We start from the raw sequence: 20,730 nt of genomic DNA, 5'->3' as shown, positions 1-20,730 counted from the left end.
CCCAGAGTTCATGCAGAACAAAGCAGCCGACTGGATGGGGAGGTGGAAGAAGGGAGCCAGAAGAAGAGAAGTCTAATGCTGCCCTCAAACAGCTGAGAGAAACAGGGAGGGGGGCCGTGGGTGAGAACTACAGGGAGAAACTTAATTGCTCAATACAAGAAAGGCCCCTTAAAAACAGCTGTCCAGACATGGAGTGGGTTGCTGGACAGGGAACTGACCTTGACCATCTCCTGGGTGTGTTGGAAATGAGACACCGTACTGTGTGGGAGGTTGGTCTCGTGGTCTCAGATTGCTTCCAGCCCTGAGTCCACAGAAGGAGACAAGTGGTCATGCCCCTGGCCCTCTGGGTGGCTCTTTGCCAGCCATACCCCTACCTGCCACCAGAGATCGTGGTTGCTCTGGAAGAAGCCTTATCAATGAGGTTTTCAGAGCCACAGCTTGAGAGTTAAGTGCCCACCCTGGATTAAAAGACTATCTGTTAGGTCAGGATAGCACAATGGGTCTGGTTTTGTTGCACCCCGCTGCTCCAAACACATTGCAACGGCAGGAAAAATATAAAAAGGGGAAACCGAGAGATACATTATCTCCAATCACCAGCCACCAACCAACAGCATAAGGACTGTTTCCAAGCAAAGGGTTCAGGGGGCCAAGAGGAGCAACCCTAGGCAGGTGGAGTTGGACATACGGGAAGAAAAAAAAAAATCCAAAATCATCCCATTCAAAATGAACCTGCATATTTAAAATTACAAAACACATGAAGAAATCAAGGGCAAAGCATAACAGACAAAAACATTCGCAATCTGAACATGAAGCAATCCAGATGACATTAATTCTAGGAAGCAGCATAATAGATATACAGAAGTACAGTGAGGATGTTCCAGAGAGAAATGAAGGCATAACGTCTGCCATGCAAACTAGGGCAATGGCCAAGCAGCACATGCAGAGGCCCAAAGATCAGCACCCACTGGGAGCTCTCAGAGAGGAACAAGGGGGCATGTGAAGGCCCCCATGACCCTTTTCTCCTAGGGAAGCACCCAGAGGTACAGCAGCCAGACATCAGACATCAGAGGGACAGTGACTCTCAGACCGAGGGGCCTTGAAGCTATTGACTAGGTATACACCAGCTTCTTTCTGGGACAACCAGAGGCTGCGATGTGTGTCACGGCAGAAGGATGTGGCAGAACCTGGCATCCATGTCCTTGGTGGGAGGTACACCAGTACTCCTGGGTATGAACAAGGCTGGGGTCCAAGCTGGGTGGTTGCAAGTATATGACCTAGCAACCTAGCGGCAGGGACCTGTGGCTGGGGCAGCATCGGCCCGGTCCAGGCCTGATGGGCACCGCTCCTGTGGGTCCCTGCAGGAAGCCCACTCCTTTTCTGGGAGGACCACCCATAGAGGATCAGTCCTAGAGAGGTCAACAGTGACCTCTCAATAACATTTTCAAAAGAAACAAAACAACAGGTAGACATGAGAAAATTTTTTAATCTTGGAAATATAGTCATTAAATTTAAAAACTCAATACTCACAAAAGTCTCTACCCTGGTCACAGGCAGAGAGGGAATTAGAAAGAATGCAGCCAGGGCACGAAATGATCAAAGGCATGAAAGATTACTTAAGATGGCACATGGGGCCCTGGCCAGGGTGGGGTTTGATTCCCCGTCAGGCCGCATACCTAGGTTGGGATTTTGATCCCTGGTCAGGGCCTCAGGGTGTATACCAGAGGCAACTAATCAAGGTTTCTTTCTCACATCAATGTTCCTCTCTCTCTCTTTCTCACCCTCCCCCTTCCTCTCTCTCTAAAAAATTAATGGACACATATCCTCAGGTGAGGATTTAAAAAAAGAGAGAAATGGCAGATGGATTAAGAGGATCTGATAAACACCCAGTTGGAGTTTCAGAAATAGAGAATGAAGGGAATGGTGAGGAAAACTTAGTTTATTTCTCTCTTTCTTTCACATCCAATCCATCAGCAAATTCTTGTGACTCAGCCTTTGAAATGCACTCTGAATCTGACAACTTCCCTCCCTGTGCCTATCACCATGATCCAAACGCCATAACCTCTCTCCTTCTAGCTGACCTCTAGCCCCTTACAGTTCAGTCTCCATGCAGCAGCCAGCGGGGTCACGGTAGAACATGAATCTGCTTGTGTCATCCCCTGCTCAAAGCCCTCCAATGGCTGCAATCCCATTTAGAACAAAGTTCAAAGGCCTTACTTACTATGTCCTGCAAGTTTCTTAATAATCTGGCCTGTAAAATTAGACCTGAAAAAGTTAGAAGTCTGCGTTGCTGTGATGCATGCACACCAATGGCCAGTGCTGCCTCGCATCCCAGCCTCCTCGCCCAGCCCCCTGCACTGACCTCCGGCTGCTCCTCGGACACTGAGCCACTCCACCTCGGGCATTGGCACTTCTTTCTCCCTCCGCCTAGCGGAAGCATCCCCCAGATGAGCATCCCTCGTGTCATTCAGCTCTCTGCTCAAATGTCCCCTCCTCAGAGAGGGCTTCCCTATCCTTCTGTCTAAATACCCTGCCCCACCCTACATCACCAGCCTTGCATACCCGGGAAGAGAGAATGGCCTCTCCGGTGAATGGTGTTGATGTAGTTGGTTATCTATATGAGGGAAAAATAACTGGGCTGTTATCTACATGCCAAAAAACATTGCATCTTTTGCTGATCTGATAAAAAAAAAAAAAACACATAGGCATAGTTTTGATTCTTTCACACCAGAGAGCTCTTGTTGTGTTGGCTGTTGTCATTTATTTTATTAGACAATGTAAGGGAAAAGGGGCCAGTGCCCCTGACTAAAAAGTCAGGTATTACATGTCTTAAAAATTCTTGCCTGCAGACCAGCTGGAAATCACTGCTCGATCTCATAGCTCCAGGCACATCCAAGTTCCAGGCAAGTCCAAGCCTGAAGCTTACACAACGAGGAAGGCTGCCTTTAAGAAAATGTGTAATTGTCTGTCTGTACCACTAGAGTCTCTATGGGGGCAGGGCCTGTCTTGCTCACCACATGACTGGGAGGCTGTCACAGAGTAGTGCTCACTGAGGCTCATGAAATGAATTAAACATATAGAGTGGGGGCAAAAGTAGGTTTACAGCTGTGAGTACATGAAACAGAGTTCATTTTTGTGTAATTACTTATTTATTATTTATTATTTTCCATACGAACAGCCCCAAAGAGTGGAAACGATGTCCTTGAAATTCTCTGTGCCCTGCTTCTCAGACCTGTGGCCGCTCTGGCCCTGGGCTCTGCAGTTAGGAGGTCAAAGCCTTCCCCAGGCCCACGGCAGCCTTTCTTTCCTCTTCTGTCTCCCACTATCACCCTCCTTCCCTCTCCCACAGGCTCAACTCCTCCTTGAACATCCCTGGGCCTTTCCCCCACTGTGCCTTCATGTCTGGAATTCCTTTTCCCAGCATGTCCAAATCCTACACTGCCCTCCAGATCCAGATCAAATGCCACCTCTTCTCTGCCAAGCTCCCGCTAAAACTAATCTCCCCTTCACCTCAACTCCCACAGCCTCCTAGCTGTCCTTTGCTTATGGTGACCCTCCCTCCTCACCTGATTGATGTTCCTCAAACCCTCTCCCAAGATAAGCTCCTTGAAGACAATCTGGTTTATTTTCATGTTTCCTCCCATCTATCCCTTATTCAGCAGGGCCTACCAACTAATCAGTAAGGGGTTAAATGGAGAATGACATCCTGAATTCTGGTGCTGCTGATGGAGTAGGCAGTTAGACAGGAATGAGCAGAGCAGGAACTATATATAGGCCAGGTACAGAACGTCACCAGGACATAATGTGCCAGGTGCCTAGCAATGGGAAAAACTAGAGAAAACAACTATTATAGGCTAGGACCTTTCCTCCCCTAGTGTGTCATTAGTCATGTGGTTTGGAGCCTCCTAGAGGACAAACAAGGTGTCGGAGAATAACTCCATAGGACTCCCTACAAAGCCCTTACATGACCACTCCCTTGAGCAATAAGCCCTCAGGACCATGAGATCCTGACCAGCATCAAATAATCTTAGAAACAAAACCTTGGGTCTGTTGACCATAGAGACCGAGTGTTGGTGAAACTAGAAATAACATCTAGGCCTCAGTTGTGTTTCAGCTCCAGGTCCAGAAAGGCAGCAAATCTGGATGAAGCAAGGCCTTGGCTGACATCAGGACCAGATGCAATGACTAGTGACTCCCTATCCTAATGCTGACCAATCAGTAGTGACCTGGAAAGCTGATGAATATTATATTGAGATTCTCCCCTGAGACCACCCCTAAAATCCCCACCTTTAGAAAACAGATAAAAACCCTTTAGATATAGGACCCATTCTCCCCACCCCCCACCCCCACCCCCACCCCCGCCTCCTTTATCTCTCCCACATGCCTGTACCTTCTTTCTCAGGCACATACTTTTGCTTTCCTTCTCCTAAGCTCTAAGGGCCCTTCTTTTGCCTCTGTAACTTGTTTCCTGAGCCCATGCAGTCTAGCTGGCTCATTTCTTCTACTCTGTGACTTCCTAAGTAAACTTCTTGCATTAGCGCTCTTGACTCTGAATTATTAAAAAATATATATATATATATATATATATATATATATATATATATATATATGGAATGCTGTAGGGCACGGCTATAGGGTTAAGCCTCGGACTGACCTGTTGGCAAAGCCACAAACAAGTCCCAGCTTAGAGGGCACAGTCCTCTTAGCATAATTAGGCTTGACCTTAAGACGCTCCCTAGATCCTTCCTAGGTAGCTAATGGGCTGAGGGAGATGTAGCAAGTGCTGCCAAAAGAAGTGAAACTCACAAGAACATTGTAACTATGGTGACCACTACCTTGTTTACCTCTTGCTATAAAATAAAGGCTCAGCTTGCCTCTGGATCTCTCTCTGTGACCTCAGCCAGGCACAGGAAGATTCACCTAGACCCAGCTTATTCTCTTTGTCTGTCATTTCTTCATCCTTTTGTCGCCCTCACTCAGGCTTTCGAACCCTTGGCTGAGCTGGCTCGGCACAGAATGCTTCATGAATTTGTGTGCCATCCTTGCACAGGGACCATGCTAGTCTTTTCTATCATTCCAATTTTAGTATATGTGCTGCTGAAGCGACACTGAATTATTTCTTAACCAAACTCAAGAACCAAGGTCCCACATTCACCACTACTACTGCCATTTTCCAAGGTAAAATACAGGAAGAGAAACGGGCTTGGGGGGGGAAACAATAAATCCATGTTAGACATGTGGGATTGGAGGTGCCTGTGAGATATCCACATGTAGATGAATAGATGGTTCTGGCACCCAGGAGACAGAGCTGGGCTGGAAATTATGCAAAGGATTTCTGTCTCCATTTAATGAATTAAGAAATAGAATTTGGAGAAAGAACTTATTCAAACTTATATGGCAGAAAGGAGTAAATTCCAGTAGTGGATTCTGTCTGACACTATCCTGCCTGGGGAGAGGAAAGGAAACAGAAGACTTCCCCTGGGAGCTTGGGGGAAATTTAGGAGAGTTGGGGTTCTACTGGTTGCGCCACACCAGCATGGCCAAGGGTGAACCTGAGGAGGGTGGTGAAGGATTGAAGAAAAGACAGACAAGAGAATACAGCTGGGGCTCGGTGGATCTCCCATGCCTGGATGAGGACACAAAAGACCCAGCCTATAAGCCGATGCTTTATTTTATAGTCAGATTAAAACAAGGGTAGATTAACATGTATACAAATGTTCTTGTTTTGGCAACACTTGCTGCACCTCCCACAGCCCATTAGCTACTTAGGAAGGAATTAAGGAGGGCTATAAGGTCAGGCTTAATTATGCTAGGAGAGCTCTGCCCTCCAGGCTGGGTCTTGTTTGTGGCCCTGACACAGGTCAGCCCGAGGCTTGATCCTAGAGCCGCTCCCTACAACTGGTGACTCCAGTGGTTTTAGGCACATCCAGACCTAAAGGAGCCCCTCTTTTTGAGCCCCATGTCCTCAAAGGCAGACTAGTGTGGTTGAAAAGGCACTGGCTCTGGAAATGTGTAACATGTGAGTAATTTATGTATAAGCTTAGGCAAGTCACTTTCTCTCTCAGTGCCTCAGTTTCCTGAACTATAAAAGGAGGTTAAACAAATAATCCTTAAGGTTTCTTATAATCCTGACACATATGAATTAGTAATTCATTTCTTTAATTCTTTTATTTTTAATACAAGCCTAGGAACATTTCTTTTCTAAGTACTTCATTTCTGAGTAATATTAATATCATTTTTATAGTGTTCATTGTAGAAAATTTGTCAAAAGGGAAAATCCCAAAGAAGGGGGAAAAATCATTACAATATCACTAGTTAGAAACTAGTTGCTAATATTTTGCTGTAATTTCTACTGGTCTTTCTTTTACTGTGCAAATATATATACGTCTTTTCCTTTTTAAAGAAATTGGATAATAATATCCACTACTAACGGAGCATCTGTTACACATCAGGCTCAGAACCAAGTGCTCTGACTACATATGACCAATCCCTGCAGGGCATATAACAATGTCCCCATTTTACAGAAAAGAAAAGCAAAGGGCCAAAAATTCCAGAATTCCTACCAGACTAGCTTTCTGAGCTACTTTATTTTGTGTGTAATTCCTTTTTCACTTAATTCACCTTTAACATGTTCCCATTTTTCAAATACTTTTCTACCACATTATCTAAGTTGCTTCAAGATACTCAACACACAGTCACTTACTGCTAGCATTGAAGATATTTTCCATTGTCACTGTCATGGACAATGCTATGATTATCTTCCTCCCATGTCATTCTTTCCACTCAGTCATAATTGTTTCCTTAGGGTAAATTCATAGAGGTTAAATATCTAGGTCAAAGGATATGTGTATTCTTAAGGCTATTAACAAATAGTATCAGGTTGCCCTCACCCAAAATTGAACTTTTCTTCACCCTTTAACAGTTTATAAACGTTACATTTACTTGTGACCTCATTAACATTGGGAATTACCTTATTTTTATTCATCTTTGCTGATTTTGTAAATGAAATTTCTTGTCTATAAAGTTGAACTTCTTTCTAATGTCATGGATCATCACATGGTTCATTCTAATAAAAATTTCTTATACAAATCCTTGGTAGATATGAGAGAAATAAAGTATTGGAATGAAAGAAAGAGAAAATTAATTTTATTCATTTAACAAAAACCACGTACCTAATATACACAGAGTATGTTATAAGCCCTGCAGGAATTTAAATTAGTAAGAGTGAACAAGTATTATGCACCTACTCTATGCTCAACAGCAGGCATCTTAAGTATCATGACAGACAAAAAGGCGGGGGGGCGGGGGGAGAAGGTACAATATTTATCCTCCCAAAACTTGCAATCTAGTTGGGGAGGGGAAAACCAATGCCCAGAAGGTGTTTTGAACTTAATTTCTCCCTTCCCTGTTCTTTCATGGACCTGCCTTTCTTATCTCCATTGTGGATTTGTGAGTCAACCTTAAACATGCCTCTCTTCCAGGTCACCTGAGAGCCCCAAAGAACAGGATGGCGTCTTACTCAGACTCTTGTCCCATCATCTAAAGGCCAATGACTTCATGATTTCTTCACAGTCACTCAGTGTTGTAAAATGGTGGCAGGTTGCCATGTCCTCTACCCACTCCCACCCCACCCCACATTAGCCCACTGCGTGCCTGAGAGCATCAGAACCACAGGTGGGCACTCAAATGCAGGTTTTAGGGGTCTCCATTAAATTAGCATTAACAACATTAACATTGGTTTCCTTAAACCCCCACCACACTCCCTTCAACTGCCCGAGCCCTAGGATTTCATGTTTCTTCATTTACATGGCTGAACACCTAAAGGGGGTCAAGAGTTTGGGGTTATTTGCTTGTTACTCGTTCTCATACCTTACTGACATTCGCATGGACTTCCTGCCCTCCGGGACCTGCACACCCCATGATTGTCTGCTGAAGATTGATACCATGATTGATACCAGGAAGGAATGTGCTCTGAGTTTTCCCTTTACGATTCATTGATACATTTTATCTGTATAGTCCAAAGCATCTAGGGCCAACTCAGCTAAATACACATTTGCTTCATTCAAATTCTGATTTTGAATGTGAGTTGAATTAATTCAAATTTCAAAACAGTTTCCAATTGGTGTGGGTTGGAGGGGTTGGCTGCCAAAGGTGGGACATGAACCAGCCTAAAGTAAGAGAAAGATTTAGGGGACAAGGTGGGCAGGGGGCCTTGTCCCTTCATCCACCCCTTTCTTCCCTTTTTCCCCCTACCCACTTCTTAAGAGCCTTCAATGAGACACAGAAAAGAGGTAAATTGTTAGCAAAATACTGAAGGGAGTGAGGAGAGGCAGTCAGTGCTATCTGTCCAGGTGCTACACATGCTGCAAGGATGAACCTGGCCCTCAAACACGCAACAGGGCCCTGAGAGACTGGCAGATGGAAAGATTACAAGGCTTGTGAAAGGCGAGAGGAGAGACAAGAGCAATAAGGGGATTTCCAGAAGCGTGACTGAGAGGTATTGTAAGGGGAAAAGTGATGTCATATTTGCCCCACCTTCTGGGATAGCATGTGGATCCCGAGAAGAAAGATTCATTGATGTGGACCCCAAGAAGGAATTTATCTGTTGAGATGATGCCCTATGGTCAACTGAGGGCCCAAGTTTTATAAATAATAAGAGCCTAGTGGCCATTTGCTGACAGGGGCTCCTGACATACTCTGTATACTAGGAAGAACCTCAGACTGAACTCCCTGCTTTCCACACTAAGCCCCACTGTTTACGCTGTCTGAGTCAACCACTGCAGGGCAGCACTGGTTTTGTCTTTCTACTAATGGACTAAGACCTGCCCTGTGCCATCAGAACTGCACAATTTGGACACCTCATTTACATAAAATGGACCTCATTGAGAACCTGGTGGGAACTTTTGCTATAAAAGGTACCTCCCCTTTGTCTCAGTGGAACGCAATTTAAATTGCTACCTGACTCTGTGACTCCAGGCCTGCAGCTCCTTTGTGCTCAAATATTTTTTATTCTCTAATACAGTCTAAAATTAATTTTGGTTTACACTGGTAACAGACTGTGCCTGCACCTATACACCCTCCTATATGTCACTGATACGATCAAGGGAATGCAGTGTGTATAGCAACTAATAATCGACCAGGCAGTCCCTATGTTGGATTCTGTATCTATGTCACCTCATTGGACATCACCAACTACATGCCCAAGACCACCAAGACTCCCAGTAAGACATTCCCAGACTTCAGGGTACATAAGAATCACCATGGATCTGACTAATGTCACCTAGAAGTGCATTTTCTTAGATCTGGAGTGGGGTCCAGGAACGGGCATTTTTAATAAGCATCCTGTGAGAGTGATGCAGATATCCAAGGACCACCATAGTCCACCCAAATGGGGTCTCTATGCAGCTCCCACCTGGCCCTGGAAGCCAGAGGCTCCCTGTCATACCTTTAGAATCAGCCTCGGAGCCCACCATCCACAGTGTCTGTGGACAATGACTTCCCCTCCAGTCATTCCTCCTCCATGCACTTCAGTACTGCTCCCCCTGTTTCTCTCTCACCAACCTTCCTGCTGTGTCACTTGAGGCCCCCACTGTGTCATAAACTCCTCTAATATCTATATCTATATCTATATCTATATCTATATCTATATCTATATCTATATCTATATCTATATCTATATCTATATCTATATCTATATCTATCTATATCTATATATATGAGGTATGGAGTCATATCTAGTTAATAAGTTGCATTAGAGCTAATTGAATGTATTCTTCTGAGTGCACAGTTTTGATTGCCTGTCTGTGGTTAGAGAACCAAATAGGTGACACCATAAAAGAACTTCTAAAAAACTTTTACTAACGTGCCCATAGTACCTAGTCTTTCAGAGAGGAAGGGAGAGGGAGAGAGTGATAGAAACATCAATGATGAGAGAATCATTGATGGATGCTTCCTGCATGATTGGGGATCAAGCCCGCAACCCGGGCATATGTCCGACCCAGAATCAAACCATGACCTCATGGTTCAACGCTCAACCACTAAGCCACACCAGCCTGGCTTCCCTAATATCTTTGACCCTTTTCCTGCACTCAGCTCTGCAGAGGGTACCACTTCCCAGGCCATCACTGGCCTCTACAGTGCTTCTGTAAATTAGAGAAAGGTGGCTCTTCTGGATGGGAGATCACATCAGCTAAAAGTGCCCCCTCTTCTCGCCCCCAACAATCCAGTCGCTAAGGACCCAAGTGTGGGGAAAGCTCAGATTTCAGCCCCTCCCCTCCTCAGACAGTGCAGGAACTATACAAATTGCAGCCTGACCACTTCCTGGTAACCTTCCATGGACATTGCTCAACCTCCCACTCCCCTTGCCAACAGGTCAAAGAGAGGTTGTTGCTATCTTCACTCCCAGTGCCATTTCCAAACCTTTACTCTTCTCCTTCCTGTAAAAGCCGCCACTGTTCTGAGCCTCAGCCAAGTGATTGTAAGAACCACTAACGTCCCTCACAAAGACCAACTTCCAATCTCGTCCCTGAAGACTGATAGCCTTCCTCTCGCCTACAGTCTCCATCCTGCTGTGTGACCGGGATGCCCATAACTTGTCCAACACTGGAGCCTCACAGCTCACAACCTCCTCAATCCAGTGGTCTTCCTCTCCACACCATTCCGATTCCCTCACATCCAGGAACCTTGTCAGAACTGCCCCTCATGAGAAACCTCAAACTCCAGCAGCCCAGCCCCAAGCAGCGATCCACTCTTGTGCATTCCTCTCCTGCGCTCACTCCTGCCACATCTGCTCCTTGGCATCATGGAACCCCATCCCCGAGCCCTTCATTTTCAGCCGGCCCAGCCTAGACCACACAGTTGACCGCCTGAACCATCCTCTTACAAGCATCTACCTTCAATCTCATTTTCTGAGAAAATCCAACCCTAATGAATTCCATGATCCACTTTCTCCCACCTCTGCCCAGGCCCTGAGTGCTGCTGAAGAAAAGCATGTAATTCTATGCTGGCACCATGGTCTCCAGACTCCTCTGCATCTGAGCGCTGCACATCAAGGAACCTGTAGGCCACCGCTCCCATCACCTCAGAAAGCCTTCCAATCTCCACAGCCTTCTTCAGCACCCCTCTCCCCCAACCCAAAGCCCTTCCAACTCAGCAGACAACTTCTCTTCCTATTTCAATGAGAAAATTGAACCCATAAAATGAGAATGACCTTAACTTTCTGGCCCCGCCCCCTACATGACCTGGCAATTTTTGGCTCCTCCTATTTCCTTCTCCCCAGTCTCCCAGGATGAAGGATTTCTTCCTACCCCTGGCAAGCCCCTCCATCTGTGTTCTCCATCTTTGCAACTTGTCTTCGCCAGTTTTCACTTTTTATCCTATAACCTTACCGATTAAGCCTATAGTTGTATGCAAGCTCAAGTTTTGCAACATTTAAAAACACACAAAAACCTTCCTTCCTGGTCCTCCCAGTCCCACCTTATCTTCCTTTTTTCTTCTCTACTAAAGCCTATACCTGCTCTCCCCACTTCCTCACCTTCTCCTTCCTAATCCAATCCACTGCATTCTGACTCCCCTATTCCCATCCCTCTGTCAAGAATCATCAATACCTTCCCATTGCCAAATTCAGTGGATAATTTTCTATCCTTTTTTTCTGTTGCATTTGATCCTATTCCTCACTCTCTCTTTCTTGAAACTGTCTACTCCCCCGTGACTGTAATGCCACCCTCTTTAGATCAGTGTGGTCTCCACCTTGACTCCTCTTCCACGCACCACTTTTTCATAGTTGTTCCCTATCAATCAGTCCTTAAACTGCTGCTTTTCACATTCCACATGGGGTTCCTGGACAAAAGCATCTGCCATTGAAGTGCTCACTTTCACCTATATTCTGACAACTAACAAGCTTATCCTCTAGCCCGGACTCCTTCCTGAACAGCAGAGTTGTGTATACAACTGCATGCTAGACATCTCCTTTAGCACATTGCCCAGGCACCTCACACTGTACCTGTCTAAAACTGAACTCGTCGTCTCCACCCTTGCCCCAAACTTGCTCCTCCTGTGATCCCCATGTTAATCACCGGCACCATCATCCACCCACCCAGGCAAGTCAGACACCTGAAGTCATCCTTAACTCCATCCTCTCCTTCAATCTACCTCTAGGATTGGCTCTTTTGACTGCCCTCGTTTTTAAAATCTTTTCACTCCCTTCTAGCCCTACACCTGCTGACTATTTTGTGATAATTCATCATCACCCACCTGGACTATTGCAAGAGCTTCCTAATTGGACTCCTAATTTTGCTCTCTCATATCTACTCCCCACATAATCACTAAAGTGATTCATCTAAACCCAGATTTGGCATGTCAATCTTCTGCTTGAAAGGCCTGTTGCATGTAAGACAGTTTTAAATTCTTGGCAGGCAAACTCTACAAGGCCTTCCTAGTCACTCTCCAGCATCAGCCCATCTTTCCTTGTCTTGAACATTACATTTTAGCTATGCCCTGCTCACATCATGCAGTTTCACACCTCCACACTGCTCTCGTCCAGGAAACCTCCGCCCGCCCCCCGTCCTCGCCCCACCCCCATTGGTATGGGTCATCTCCCCCAGCCTTCAGAACAGCTCATCCACCATTTATTACAAAAAGCATTCCTGCCCTTCCTTTGTATTCCTAAGACACCAGTGTTCACCTTTATCTTAGCATTTACCATTATTTTGAAATGACCTACATTTAACCTCCCAAAACTTTAACCAAATTCAAAAGCAGGAATCTTTGTGCTCCGTCCATACGTGCCCTCCCCCCATGCTGAGCACAGTGCCTAACACATATTAGGTACTCAAAAAGTAATTACTGAATTGATTGTCACAGTGGGCTACAAGGCAAGTATTTTAAATGAAAAAGCTCACTCAGATAACAGGTTACACTAGTAGATGGAAAAGCAGCTGCATGAAACCAGCACTAAGGCTTGTAATCTTTCAAGTATAACCTGGGAAACAGGCTAGGCGTGGAGATGGAGATAAGAATGACATGTCAGGGCACCAGCCTAAGGGTGATGTGTGTGTGAGCAATCTAGGGAAATGGAGGTGGGGACGATGCTGGGGGCAGAAGAGTGTGGGCTTGGAGCCCGGGCACTGTTGGTTCTAAGCAGAGCCCTGATATGAAAACCTGCTGGCAGTGCCCGGCCTGAGCTAAATCCAGATGCTGGGTCTGAAGCAGCCAACATCCCCAGACCCTCACACTCTGCTTCTCACTATTTTCTGAGACCTGCACATATTCCTCCCCTAGAAACAAGCCTCCAGGAAGTCCCTAGTAGAGACCAACAAGGAATAGCCAAAGGATATTAGAGGAGAAGTAAACATGGACCTGTGTGAATGAGAGCTGCCAAGTCCTGGAGGTCCCTACCTTCTCCCGCCCACCCTTCAGCAGCCTTCCCTTACCACCTGAAATACAGAAGGCAGCCAACAGGAGTTAAGAGGCAGAGGCATGAGACCAGCCAGGGAAAGCTCAGGAGCCCACAGAGCGAAGGGAACATTCTGTGACAGCAGCAAACAGGAGGGGCTGTACAGGTAGCTAAAGGCCCCATAGCTGCGTGCGTCCGAATATGGCCTCCCCTGCACACCTCCCTCTGGGTTCGTAGGCTGGAAGACTGCTCTAAAGAAAGGAACAAGGACATAGGGTTGGAATAATACCAGGGACAGAAAACTAAAAATACCATCTAGTGTTGACAAAGCACAGAAAAGGGCAGCTATGGTATGGTTAACAAAGGGTAAAGATAGGGCGCCCTTTTCTGATAAACTCCATATCAGACAACCATGAAGAACCAGAATGACCTCATTCGCAGAGAATCTGGTAGGTGTCCAGGGCAAGAATACCCCACCCTCTGTCTTCAGCTGAATCTCTGGGGGCCAAGCCAACCTCTCACCTCCCCTAACTGGTTGTAGGAGCAGGAGAGCATATTTCCTGCCTGGGGAAGGGGCTGGGCAGAGGACACTGGACCTTCCAAATGGGGACTCACACACCTGCTCTGTAGACTGCAGTAAAGGCCTTCAGTTTACAAAGATTCGCAAGAAAAAGAAATTGGCTCTCCTCTTTTCCCACCTCCCCATAGCCAACCACTCCCAGCTCCACCCCAACCCAGCTGCAGTGGAGGCTCATTACCAGTTGGACATGCTGTCCTGGAGCCGGAGTGAGGCACTTACAGCCGTGACTCACCTTGCATTGCTCAAGGATGGGAGAAGCCTGGGCATCTTGCAATTCCCTTCTGGAGGAGGTGTGGGCAGCTCCCAGGCAGCACCTCGGTGGAATCGCTCCAGTGATAACAACAAGAAAGACAAGCACTTATTGAGTGCTTACTCTATGTTGGGCTTCGTATCTTATTTGTACTATTTCATTAAAAGCATCCAACAAACTTTTGAGGTGGGTGCTAACATTATCCCCATTGTATGGACGAGGGAATAGAGCAGTTCCATGCTGGTCTGAGGGCACCTGGGTAGCAGATAGAGAAGCAGGACAATCACAGATCTTTCTTCCTGATGTCAGAGATCCTGCTCTCAAGCACCACAGAAGGGGCCAGCTTCCTTGCCTCTGTGCTTATCTTCTTCTCACTGCACCAAGTATGACTTTTCCCTTTTCACAGCTGCTCAACTTTTATGCTGGAGTGTAAGCTTCCTGAGGTTCAAAATCATTTTCAATGGTACTTTGGGAGTGACACCAACAACACAAATGCTGACTGGCCAACTGAAGGTTCTAAACACCATGGATGTTTAATAAATGCTATTTATTGGTTGTTATTAAAACCAGTAATGTTCCATACACCAGATAATTCAATTCCTTTCCTCTAAAACAGGGTTTGACAACCTCGGCCCCATAGACATTTGGGGCTGGATAATTCTGTGTTGCAGGGGCAGTCCTATGCCTTGTAGGGTGTTTGACCCCTCGTTTCTACTCACTACTGAACCCCCACCAGTGTGACAGTCAAAAATGCCTCCAGACATCCCTGGGTAGCCAATCACCCTCATTTGGGATCTATTGCTCTAGCAGTGGTCAGCAAACTCCTTAGTCAACAGAGCCAAATATCAACAGTACTTCTACAAAATAGACTCACCCAGGCCGAAAACTGACTTCTGCACATGGGCCACGAAGTTTCAATCGCACTGTATGTGTGCGCCTGCACATGGTATTTTGTGGAAGAGCCACACTCAAGAAGCCAAAGAGCCACATGTGGCTCATGAGCCAGTTTGCTGACCACGGCTCTAGAGTAACCAAGTAAAACTAATAGTGCTTATTTCCTGAAAGTAAAACAGCAAGAAAGCTTATTTCTACTTACAATAGAACAGCACTCTTACTACTTACTAGAAGCCTGGTGCACAAATTCGTGGGGTCCGGCTGGCACACCCCGATGGGAGCCGATTGGGGGTGGGGCCGGCAAGGGGGGAGCGGCTGCAGGCAGTTCGGCCTATTGGCCCACCCCCAATGGGGTGGGGGGCCCAATTGGGGGCAGGGCCAGCCTGGGAGTGGGGCCACGGGAAGTTGGGCAGGGCTGATTGGGGCCTGATTAGGCCTGTTGGCCGCTGCAGTGTGTATCATAGTGACTGGTTGTTCCAGTCATTCCACCATTCGGTCACTGGGCTTTTATATATATAGATAGTTAATAAATATGAGAGATCCTGAAACTACTTATAAAGTCAAAGCCCCAGGGCACCAATAGCAGGAAATCAAGATAATGTTCTTGTTCTGCCTGAACCAATCACTTCCTGCCTATAGAGTTTTTGTAGGACTATGTCATACGCTGGAGGTAGCCTATGGCCAAAACAGGATAGGACCGGGTTCAAATCCCAGCTCACAGGCCTAAAATCATTGCTGTTAATAGCAGGGAGCAGACATAAATCTCAATTTCTCTACTTCATGTCACGGGGCCTCAGGTTCTGTACAATGGGTGACAGTGCCCAGCTCAGGATTGTTGTGAGAAGTAAATACAGCTAGAAAGCAACTATCTAGCAAGGTTGAGCTTTACAGGGCTCAGAAGTAGTCTCCCCTTTTCCTGTCCTCACTTGTCCCAGGCCTTTGAGAGCATCGTAAATGTCTGACTGGGTTTTGTTTTCTCCACCAGGTCCAGCAGAGCAGTTCTCACCCCTGGCTGCCTCTGAGAAGACCTGCAGAGCCTTCAAAATGCCAATGTCTGGGCCCCACTGCACAAGGACTGATCAGAATCTCTGGCTTGAAAGTACATATTGAAATTTTTTAAGTACTTATTCATGACATAAGTACTATACTATCTTTCCCATAACTTTATTAATGCCAAAAATAAAACAGTAATATTTGAACCAGTTCTTTAAATACACTAATTGTATATTAATCACTAATAATTAATAACTTATAACTAAATAAGTATATCTCCAAATGGCATCTATTGTATTCTTAGGATCCACAAGTCCCATTAGGAATTTTTAGATTTTATGTTTTAATTTCAATGACCATTTAAAAATGGGCTTCTCATGGTGTTTTCTTTTTTTAATCTTTGAAGTGATAATCCTCAAATGAAGGATATGTTCATAGAATGAGGCACAAGTCAGTGCTTTTCAAATTTAGGAAACAGGGCCTCAAATAATTCAGAAGTTAACATATCAATAACAAGTTACATTAGTGACAAAATTTGTACACAAGGCCAGGAATAAAGCCTACTTGTCACCAGGAGAGTAGGTGCTGTCATTTGTTTTATTTTTAAGGATGATAAGATGCTGTAGTATACAGTAATGAATTTAAGTGCTACTATATAGTATCAGATCAGTACAAAGGAAAACAATCATAGTTTGCAACTGAAGGCTAAAGTGAGTAGCATTTAAGGGAATTACATGAATTAAAGGATGTTCCTGTGACTCAACTAATGGAATGTTACTGAAAAGGGAAAGGCATGGGCTGGATTCAGTTTGTATTTGTAGCCTTGCTGTAACATATTAGATCACCCCGGGAAAGTGTTCACTACAGTAGCACTTCATGGCCCATGGCATCAGAGGTTGGTCTCCTTCTCCCCATGCCCACAGCAGTACCAAACCCACAGAGACACTCAACAAACATTTCTGAAATAATGAACCTGCCGCCCTCATATTACCTTAGTCCAGTGGTTCTCAACCTTCCTAATGCCGCGACCCTTTAATACAGTTCCTCATGTTGTGGTGACCCCCAATTTCATTGTTACAAATTGAACATAATTAAAGCATAGTGATTAATCACAAAAACAGTATGTAATTATATATGTGTTTTCCGATGGTCTTAGGCAAACCCTGTGATAGGGTCGTTCGATCCCCAAAGGGGTCGCGACCACAGGTTGAGAACAGCTGCCTTAGTCTTTCTATCCTTATTTTCCCTATATCCTTAATGTCTTACTTTCCAACTCCTATACTTCTGGGAGATACCTGAAGACCCATGTGACTAAGGCAGGACATTAGAAAACCAATACACTTTAAGAATTGGATGTAAGGGAGTTCCCATGAGTGGCAATTTCCTTGGCTTTGTCCATGGAGCAATGTCTCCATCACATTCTGGTCAGAGCACACACTGATAGCCTCTAATCCTAGGAGTTCCCATTCATGCCCAGCTAGTTAAACTGCACCATATTTTTTCACTGTTGAATTGTCTGGTTAAATGGTAGAGACAATGCATTTGAATGGCTTGATCAAATAGTATGTCCTCCAAAGAAATGTTAGAGTGCAGCTAACAGGAACTAAGGAGAGCCACTCTTTGCAGAGGTAAGTGACCAGGCTTGCTAGGCTCTCCTCGGGCACCTGCAATGCACTTCCACTCAGGCAGGGAGCGCTTGCCTCTCCAGGGCGGAACCCAGGCTGGCTGGTCCCATGAAGAGGGTGTCCAAACCTCCCTCCTCCCTCTGCTCGTGGTGCCTTTTTTAGTTCCTCTTCTATGTGGGGATTGGGAAGCTCTGAATCCTGGCTTCCCTTCTTGTCTCATTTCAATTCCTCACCTACTAATACTCTCTGCTAAAGCCCCAAGTGTCTTCAACACTTTTGTTTCTGCCTAAAAATGAATGGAATAAATTTCCAATTTGCTAATGTTGGAAGGAGAGCTAAGAGATCCAACCTCCCACTCAATTATGAAGGGGTCTTGAACGGGCTTCCTACATCAGCTCTCCAGCTCTACTTAACCGCTAGCGAACCCTGCTTCCTGCCACACCACGCAAGGCATTTCTAGGAGTTTGGATAGAAAGTAAACCAGAGGGTGTCAGTGTTTCATTTTCCCAAATGATGACATTAAAAAATTAACAGCTGGGAAGAATCTACTCTATACTCTATACTCTACAATGACCATAATTTCATAAAAGAAAGGATACGTTACAAATAAATTTTCAAAAAGCTGTATTATCAGAGTAAAAGGAAGTCCTTTAAACTGGATAAATGTTTGCTTTCTTTTTTAAAATCTCTCCATTTGTTCTCATTCCATGAAGACCTGTGAGCAGTCGATGACGACTCTCACAGGCTGCAGTCTGGTAACAATGGCCTATAAAGCAGGGGTTATTTTTCCCTAAAGCTGTGGCCCCCTGAGCAGCTTACTCAGTGCCCCCAGACCAAGCCCACTGACCACTGCATACAAACAAGGCCCTGTGGGAGGAGCACTGTGCCATCTGACTGTGCCCCTGACACAATTTAGGATCAAATTCAGTCACAGACAAGATCAGCAAAAAGTCCTGAGCAAAGATATAACTATTGCGATAGTAAACTTCTCCCCACATTCTATAAAATGCATATTGACTGGGCAAGAGTCCCAAATGTACTATGAAGTATACATATGGCCTATTAAAATTAACATGTACCATATCTTGACTTTGACTCACTTGAATCTAAAATACTACGTTGAAAAAAAATAATAAAAAATAATAAAATAAAATGCTACATCAAGCTGGTGTGTATTAACTAAATAGTAGAACTGTACAGTGGAGGACATACCCATCCAGGAGGCAGGAGGCAGGAGGCAGGAGGCAGGAGGCAGGAGGCAGGAGGCCGGGGCTAGCTCTGCACATGCCACTAAGTGGGTCTATAGCCTTAGGCAAGTTTAATCTTTCTGTGTTCAGTTCCATTAAAATGATCTCTTAGAGCCAGTTCAACTTGAAAACTCTTACACGTGCAATAGCATGTCATCTCTCTGAGAATGTATAAGACCTCAGGGAATGAGAAGGACGGTGCACATTTTCTAAAAAGCTGACCACTAGATTACTCTCTAAAACATAAGGATCCACATTAAGGTTCAGCTCTGAACTACAGAGCTGAAGGGTACAACCTAGTCAGTCCCGAAATCCACACATGTTGACTTAAGAATCCACTCTGGGCAAACGAATGAACGTGAACACTCTCCAGGCCCGTCCTCCTGGAGTTGCACTGCGTCCCACCGTTGGTGGGTAGGAACCACCAATTACTGTCACCTGCGTTACCACTTAAACCTGGACACAATCCCGCAATGCTGGCATTATTACTTTTTTAAGATGAATACAAAAACTGAGGCTCAGGCTAGTTAAGCACAGTCCAGGTCACAGCATGAGGGGTGGGATTCAGACAGAGGCTTCTCCCTGCGAAAGCCCATGCACTTGTCCCCGTGGAGGCCATGTTGCAACCCTCACACCTTTGACACCTGGATCCCTGGATCCACCAGTGGTCATTGACCTTGGGATTCTGTTAGAACCTGGTACAAACTAAGAAAGGGAGGAAGGGAGGGTGGTAAGGAGGAAAGGCTAGAAGGAAAAATTAATTAACATGTGTTATAAACCTACTATATGTCCATCCCACCCCACCCCCAAACCAGCTAACAAATATCTCTCACTTAATATACATAAAACGATGTAAGATTGCTGTTAATGCCCCAACTTTCAGAAGTGGAAACTAGAGTTCAGATAGGTTAAAACTCTCCCAAAGCCTGGATTCTAAGCCAGATCTACTAGTAATTCTCAAGTTCTGCTGCATTCTTTCTACTATCCCAACTTGCCTACATAGAACATTATGTAAGAAACATTTTTCGTGAAATATAATTCACAAACCATCAGATTCAATTCAGTTTTTTCAGTATATTCACAAGATTATGAAACTATCACTACTAAATAATTCCAGAGCATTCCCATCACACCAAAGAGAAACCCTTAAACCAAGTAGCAGTCACTTCCCATTCTCCCTTTACCCTGGCAACCACTTTCTGTCTACAAATTTTCCTATTCTAGAGATTTATATAAGTGAATCATATAACATGTAGCCTTTTGTGTCTGGCTTCTTTGCTTAGCATGTTTTCAAGGTTCATCCATGTTGTAGCAGCTATCAGCACCTCATTCCTTTCTCTAGTTGAATAATTTCCATTGAATGGAAATGCCACACTTTTTTATCTATGCAGAAGTTGGATATTTGGGTTGTTTCCACTTCTTGACTATTATGAATAATGCTCCTAAAACATTTATGTACAAGTTTTTGTGTGGGCATGTGTTTTTAATTCTCTTGAGTATATACACCTAGGAATGGAGTTGCCATATAATAGTAACTCTATATTTAATTTTTTTTAAGAAATGCCAAACTGTTTTCCAAAGTGGCCTACTTATTATACATTCCCACCAGCAGTACATGAGGATTCCAATTTCACTATGTCCTTGCCAACACATCCTGTCATTTCTATCATAGCTTCCCGGGAGGCTGTGGTTGGGATCTCTGTAATTTTGACTTACACTTTCCTAATGACTAATGATGCTGAGCATCTTTT

At 45.0% G+C, this 20,730-nt stretch overlaps 1 long non-coding RNA gene and 1 pseudogene across 4 annotated transcripts in view; both read right to left on the bottom strand.

Annotated features, from left to right (window-relative positions):
* Positions 1 to 20,730, bottom strand: part of LOC118664364 — a 37,274-nt gene that overhangs the window by 12,436 nt on the left and 4,108 nt on the right. For 3 of the 4 annotated variants that reach the window (XR_004970306.1, XR_004970305.1, XR_004970308.1), the window contains exons 2-3: positions 14,203 to 14,475; positions 6,968 to 7,088 (exon numbers count right to left, since the gene is read on the bottom strand). This is a non-coding gene — a long non-coding RNA (uncharacterized LOC118664364). Of the gene's footprint in view, positions 1 to 218; positions 1,294 to 6,967; positions 7,089 to 14,202; positions 14,476 to 20,730 lie in introns of those variants that run through there. The other variant, XR_004970307.1, reaches the window with a different exon arrangement.
* On the bottom strand, positions 5,009 to 5,106 carry LOC118665537 (annotated as a pseudogene).

Source organism: Myotis myotis, unplaced genomic scaffold, assembly GCF_014108235.1.
Source record: "Myotis myotis isolate mMyoMyo1 unplaced genomic scaffold, mMyoMyo1.p scaffold_m19_p_10, whole genome shotgun sequence".
NCBI classification, from domain to species: domain Eukaryota; kingdom Metazoa; phylum Chordata; class Mammalia; order Chiroptera; family Vespertilionidae; genus Myotis; species Myotis myotis.
The sequence above is the reverse complement of the archived record's forward strand: the minus strand, read 5'-3'. Positions and strand labels throughout refer to the sequence as shown.